The sequence below is a fragment of the Salvelinus sp. IW2-2015 genome, unplaced genomic scaffold (genome assembly GCF_002910315.2).
Source record: "Salvelinus sp. IW2-2015 unplaced genomic scaffold, ASM291031v2 Un_scaffold4952, whole genome shotgun sequence".
Taxonomy (NCBI): domain Eukaryota; kingdom Metazoa; phylum Chordata; class Actinopteri; order Salmoniformes; family Salmonidae; genus Salvelinus; species Salvelinus sp. IW2-2015.
In genome coordinates, this window is record NW_019946221.1 from 29241 (window position 1) to 36855 (window position 7615).

The window sequence follows — 7615 nt, forward strand, 5'->3', positions numbered from 1 at the left end:
AAGAAAACACACAATTACACACCAAGGGGGAAAATCACACAATTGGTCCCAGTGTGGAAAGAATTTAACGACAGTTAGAGAATCGTTCCATTGTTGAACTATATTTTCCGATCACATTACCTAAATTCACATCAAATCAAACCAAGCTTTTTTATTCAGCACATTTCAGACATGGAACACAATGGGCTTCACAGGAAAAAAAACTATGAAAACAAAAACCGAAATATTTACTACACAAGAGGATAAAAAACAAAAGATTAACAATAAAAACATTTGTGCCCAGCTGTCGATAAAAACTGTGGGCTAGCACTGCTAGCATTTGGCCTGCTCCATTTATGATGGCGGCTAATTGCTACTTAACAGGAATCTAGGACACAAACTTGCGGTGTCAGCCGTAAAGGCTGACTGCATTGCGGAACAGTAGCAATTGTTTTTTTTTTGTTTTTTAAAAATGTTTTATTATGGAATATTACAACATACAATCTACCTGCAGTGAAGCCGTCACATTTACATTACATTCAGTCATCTAGCAGACTCCCATCCAGATTACCCACAGGAGCAACCAGGGTCAAGTGTCCCGCCCAAAGGGATGTCGACAGATCTCCGACCAAATCAAATCGAGGACTCCAACCATTTATATATTTTGTCAAATTAATACCAAGTATGTCTACTTCACATCAGACCCATTTTATAGGTAAACTACAGGATCATGTAAAAGCTGTATTTTTTAAAAGATCCAATACGTAATATTGTAGACTTATCATAATTAGGAGTCCAGAAAAGTTATCTAGATCTTCAATGAGACATTGGCAGGGATCTAGCTTGCGGACTAAATATAAAACATGAGTCATTGCATACATGGACACCTTTTTGTTTTTAAGCCTTGGATTTCTAATCCTCTGATAGTGTTGTTGTTAGAGCCGATGTGGAGATATTTGTTTTTAAGCCTTGGATTTCTAATCCTCTAATAGTGTTGTTGTTAGAGCCGATGTGGAGATATTTGTTTTTAAGCCTTGGATTTCTAATCCTCTAATAGTGTTTGTTGTTAGCCGATGTGGAGATATTTGTTTTTAAGCTTGGATTTCTATCTCTGATAGTGTTGTTGTTAGAGCCGATGTGGAGATATTTTGTTTTTAAGCTTGGATTTCTAATCCTCTAATAGTGTTGTTTGTTAGAGCCGATGTGGAGATATTTGTTTTTAAGCCTTGGATTTCTAATCCTCTGATAGTGTTGTTGTTAGAGCCGATGTGGAGATATTTGTTTTTAAGCCTTGGATTTCTAATCCTCTAATAGTGTTGTTGTTAGAGCCGATGTGGAGATATTTGTTATAAAAGACAGAACATACAGGGCTCCATGTACGTGTGTGTAATATATGAAATATGAATGTATATTGATGAAGTATCGGGTACCTTTATGATTTATATTGACCTGATTGAGATATATTCATTTGTTGTTAGTGGAACTTAGTATTTGGTTCCCCTCTTGCCCATTCATTGTACTGTGGTAAGTGTGTTAGTGATAGGATAAAGTCAGGAAGTTGGGACTTCAGGCGAGGGGAGGAGTCCTAGCTAGACACGGGTGCGGTATAGTCTTTTGACCATACAGACATACAAACAGGCCATTTTATGTATTTTTCACGTCAAGTAATCTATGCTTTTAGTTGATGGAGAATCATTTTTTGTTCGATATAAGAAGAATAAACCTTTTTGTTGAACCAGGATCCTGGATCTCATTGAATGTTTTTGCCGTTTGGGAACTTTGAATGTGGACTGTATGCGTCCGAAACAACCCTGCTTCAGGCTTGGGCAGTGGCTGTGGTCAATTGGTAGGAAGCCACTACAGTTGTTATTTGATCTGATTTTAATAGCTAGCATTTCGATGGCCATAAGAATAGATAATATTGACAGCAGACACCCTTGTTTAACTCCTCTTGACAATTCAAAAACTCTTGAGAAGTAGCCGCTGTTTACTATTTTACGCTGGCGTTGCTACACATAACTTTTACCTATTGAATAAGAGACTCAACAAAAATGTTAAAAGTCCAGGCATTTATATATAAATTCCAGTCTTGCTTTTTCAAAGGACTTTCAAAATCTGCTATAAATACCAGGCTGGCTTTTCTATGTTTCATGATGTTCTATTATTTCTATTAGTTGTTGTATATTATCTCCAATGTATCGTCATGTAAAAAACCTGTCTGATCAGGATGAACAATACCTGTAAAACCTTTTTAATTCTGAGTGCTTTGCATTTCGCTAGTATTTTTGCATCACAACATTGAAGTGTAAGGGGCTCCAGTTTTTTAGATAGACTGGGTCTTTATATTTACCATCTGGGTCTTGTTTTAATAATAGTGAAACCAGTCCTTCCTGCTGACTACCAGACAGACTACCATTTCTATATGGACTAGTTAAAACGAGCTAATAATGGAGCTTTGAGTATATCAAAAAAGGCTTGGTATACCTCTACCTGTATGCCATCAGCTCTGGGTTTTTCCAGACTGAAGGATTTAATAGCCTCAAAAAGTTATTCCTTTGTAATTTGTCCCTCGCAATGGTCTTTCTGTGCATTTGTTATTTTCCATTTTATTTTTGGGAAATAATTCCTTACAGTAATCATCATTCAGAGCATGAGACGGAAAGGAACATATCTGATTAAAATATTTAATTTAAATCCTCTTTTTAAACATAATTCGGAGAATCATTGATGACTTTGTCTTTAATAAGTTTCTGCCAATTTTTTTTGGTAGAGTTTCTGTGTTGGAGATTCAGGAAGAATTTGGTGCATTTTTTCCATATTCCATCGTTTGCTTTATTTTTGTAATAGATTACATTAGATCGTTCTGGAATAAGTTCGTCCAGTTCTTTTTTGTTTTTCCTCAACTTATTTTGTATCTCTGTAGTATCATTTTTATTGCTATCTACCTGTACTATAGGTTCATGAATTTCCATTGTTAGTCTTGTCTCTTTAGACAGAAACAACTTTTTAAAAATGTATTATTGATGAATATTGAATTGAATGACCTCTGAAGGTACATTTAAAGGTATCCCAAACAATAAGGGGATTTGCTGAACCTATATTGTACTGAAAAAAAATCAGTTATAAATTATTTAGTCTTAGTTAAGAATAAATTGTCCTGCAGTAGACTTTGATAAGATGTCAATATCCCATCCGCATTGAAAATTCTGTAAGAGTGAAGGCCAATTAGATGATGGTCTGATCACATTCTGTCTCCTATCAATACCTGTTTAACCTTTGATGCGAGAGAGGAAGAGACAAGAAAGTAGTCAAGACGACTAGCTTAATTATGTCTCCTCCATGTATATCGCAATAGGTCAGGGGTTGTTWGTCCATAATATTTGTGATCTCCGTAAGGGCACGGTGATGAGTGATTAGCTTTACGGTCCATTGAGGTACTTAACACTGTGTTATAGTCTACTAGCATAATCATATGATCATTTGTTGCCTGTAAGTTCAATAAATTGGTATAAATGTTTTCTAATAAGTATGGATCATCCTGATTTGGACCATATAGATTAATACCATATAGATGATCTGTTTTTCCATCCACTTTTATATTCAAAAGGAGCCACCTTCCTTGCGAATCATTCTTGACTGTTTACACATTCGGATCGCCATTTTTGATAATTAATATCATCACACCTTTTGAGTTCCTTTGTCCATGACAGAACATTATTTCACCACCCCATTCCTTTGTTCCACGCAACTTCATCTAAGGATGTAGATTGAGTTTCCTGTAAGTGGTATATGTTATATTCATTTTCTTTCAGCCGCATAAAGACTGATCTTTTCCTATAATCTCTTAAGCCGTTACAATTATAACTGGCTATACTTATTGTAGCCCTTACTGTAACTATATACTATTCTCAGTCTAAATGAACCATAATTAGTGCTTGTAAAGTTACTGCCATAAGAGGTATTATGACGGTCAAAAATAGAGATTTCAAATGTCTGATGTTTAGAATTCAAGAAACAGGTTCGAGCAACATTTGTTTGGTTCTGTTTGCCTGTGAGCCAATTCCACAGATGTTAGAACATTTAGTCAAGATATTATGTGTAGTAGATCTGTGTAGGTTGATGTGTATGATACTGGATGTGATTTAGTGAGAGTGTGTACGATGTCTGGATTAGAGTAAGACTATAATGTGTGATGTCTAAATAAAGAAAAACCCATGAAAGAGACCTTGGCGTTACTATAGAGACGGCTTCACTACAGTACAAATGTATCCCGTACAATATGTTGTTATTCCCCAATGTTTCTGTTCTGATATCTTCCCATTGCTTGTTGTAAACATAGATAAACATGTAGACAATGACACAAAAGATAGACAAACAAAAATCATATTTAATTACAGAAAAGTTCTCGACAATAGAGAGAGACAGAGTGAGACAAGAAAAGAGAGAGGAGAGGAGAGAGAGAAGCTACTGGGGAATCCTCAACAAGCTACTGTGGAAGCCTCCACAAGCTACTGTGGAATCCTCCACAAGCTACTGGGGAATCATCCACAAGCCAAGTGTGTGCAAAGCTGTCATCAAGGCAAAGGGTGGATCCTTTGAAAAATCTCAAATATATTTTGATTTAACACTTGGTTTAACACTTTTTTGTTTACTACATGATTCCATATGTGTTATTTCATAGTTTTGATGTCTTCACTATTAAAGAAATAAAGAAAAACCCTGGAATGAGTAGGTGTATCCAAACTTTTGACTGGTACTGTATGTTGGGTAGAATGTGGAACGACCCACCTCATTGGTTAATATTCACTGCAGCAGAAACATCTGTTGGGTTGGTAGAATGTGGAAAGACCCACCTCATTGGTTAATATTCACTGTAGTAGAAACATCTGTTGGGTTAGTAACATGTGGAAAGACCCACCCCAGTCCTCCCACCTCATTGGTTAGTTTTCTCTGGGTAATGAGTCATGCAGTTGAAAGGCAGTCGTCCATTTTGAACCCACAACTCCTCCCTGTTTTTCAACGAGTCGCTCAGTACAGCACCGTTAACGTTAAATTTAACGTTCTACTACTTTTCCGTACTGAACACAGCTCAGTACTGTTACACCGTGTAGGAGCAGTTTGGAACCTACATCATACTTTACACCGGTAGGACAGTTTTTGACCTACTCAGTACTGTATACACCTGTAGAGCAGTTTGACCTACTCATACGTTACACCGTAGGAGCAGTTGGACCTAGTCAGTACTTATACACCGTGTAGGACAGTTTGACCTAGTCAGTACTGTACCACCGTTAGGAGCAGTTTGACCTACTCATACTGTTACCAACCTGTACCTTTATTGGGAGATTATCTGTTTATTTTCTAAAGTCAGAGTAAATTGTTTAAATCTCACTTATAAATATATTCGCATCGACACATGCTTTCTTATACGTTCTCAACTATAATTAGATTATATAATAATAATGAAAAATCGAATTTGAGTGTCTCAAAATAAAAATAAAATCCTTGACTGTGTACCTCCCAGCCAGCATTATGTGCTGTTTCAGGCAATGCTGCCGTTGACGTATAATCTAATGGACGGACGCTTCTTCAAACAACAAAAAAAGCGATTCATTCACCTCCATGCCTTTCTAGCCACATAGCGAAAACATTTCAGCTCTTTAAATGCTTTCGTTGTATATAGCAACAAGTGTTATAAACACACTTTTGTATTACTACTAGTTACACCATTTAATTGAATATTTACTTTGTTAGTCAGCTAGCTAGCAGGTAAATTACAGTAATGCTAGTCTATCACTAATGCAACTAGCAACATCCCACATGAGTCATTAAACGACTCTCCCACTTCCCAAAGAGGTGATCTGCTGCGGAGAAAAGAAACTCTGGTGCTGAAACATTGTCTGAAAGAGGAGAAGGAAGAAAAAGATCACAGTAAAACAAGAAACAGAGGTGAGCTTTACAGTGAAAAAGAAGAAAAACGTTACATGACAGAAATGAAGACGGTTTCAGAGTGAAAAGAAGAGAGAAAGAGGAGTGCTGTCACAGTGAAAGAAAGGAAGACACTTTTGAATGAAGAAGTGGGAATTCTCAATTGAGGAAGAAGAAGAAGACAGAATCTGATTAACAGCATGAGTAATATCTTAAAACTGTACAAACTCTGCAGTTGTGGAATCTCCGTAGGTGTTGTGGTTTTAAAGGGCATTCTATTGAAGGTCTACACTTTAATAGTTCTGTGCTGTAGGAATTGTTGAAAAGCTACAAATATGCAGGCCAATAAAAACGTAAATCAATCAAATTAAATTCAAATTAATTTATAAGCCCTTCAGCTGAGTCACAAATCTGTACAGGAAACCCAGCCTACAAACCCCAAACAGCAACAATCAGTGTAGAAGCACCCGGTGCTAAGGAGAAACTCCCTAGAAAGGCAAAAACCTAGAAAAACCTAGAGAGTACCAGGCAATGAGGTGCCAGTCCTCTTCTGCGCTTCCGTGAGATATAACAGAACTGCCAAGATGTTCAAAAATTCATAGATACCAGCATGGTCAAATAATAATAATCACAGTCGTTGATAAGGGGCAACAGGTCAGCACCTCAGATAAATGTCAGTTTGCTTTTCATAAGCCGATCATCAGATATCTCTAAACAGCTCCTCTGTCTCTAGAGAGTTGAAAACAGCAGTTCTGGACAGGCAGCACGCCAGTGAACAGTCAGGTTCATAGCCGCAGCAGAACAGTTGAAACTGGAGCAGCAGCACTGCCAGTGGACGGGACAGCAAGGAGTCACAGCCATGTATACCCCTGAGGGCATCCTAGCTCAGTCCTCTGAAATAAAGAGAGAAAAATTAGAAGTGCCTACTTAAATCTCACACAGGACACTGAAAAAGATAGGAGAAATACTCCAATATAACAGACTGACCTAGCCCCCCAACACAAACACTGCACATAAAATACGAGCTGAACCGGAGGTCGGAACACTGCCCCGTCCACGATTACCCCCGACAGGGCCAAACAGGCCAGGATATAACCCCACCCCACTTTGCCAAAGCACTCCCCAACCACTAGAGATATCTTCAACCACCATTACCATCCTGAGACAAGCCAAGTATAGCCCAAAAAAGATCTCCGCCACCACACAAGGGGGGCGCCAACCCGGACAGGAGATCACGTCATTGACTCAACTCACTCAAAGTGACACCCCTTCCTAGGACTCATGGAAGACCACCAGTAAGCAGTGACTCAGCCTGTAATAGGTTAGAGCAAATTCTCTATTGAGAGGAACCGGCCAGCAGAACAGCAGGGCGATTCTGCCCATGCTTCCGTTCACCTTCATACCCCTGCCAGACTACAACTCAATCATAGGAACCTACGTGAAGAGATGATCTTAATGAAGACTTAAAAGTTGAGACCGAGTCTGCCCGTCTCTCACAAGGATAGGCAGACCATTCCATAAAAATGGACTCTATAGAGAAAGCCCTGCCTACAGCTGTTTGCTTAAAATTCTAGACAGAAGAGCCTGCGGTCTTTGACCGTAGCGATACGTGTATATGTACGCAGGAAACTCGGAAAGAAATAGAGCAAGGCCAGTAATGGCATTGTAGTTAGCAGTAAAACCTTGAAATCACCCTGGCACTTAACAG

The 7615-nt window shown here is 38.3% G+C and overlaps 1 long non-coding RNA gene across 1 annotated transcript; it reads left to right on the plus strand.

The window, feature by feature from the left end:
• Positions 1–238: 238 nt before the first annotated feature.
• On the plus strand, positions 239–4203 carry LOC139026507 (uncharacterized). The gene is made up of 2 exons (XR_011478319.1): positions 239–1035; positions 1163–4203. It is a non-coding gene; the product is annotated as an uncharacterized lncRNA (long non-coding RNA).
• The last annotated feature ends 3412 nt before the right edge of the window (positions 4204–7615 follow it).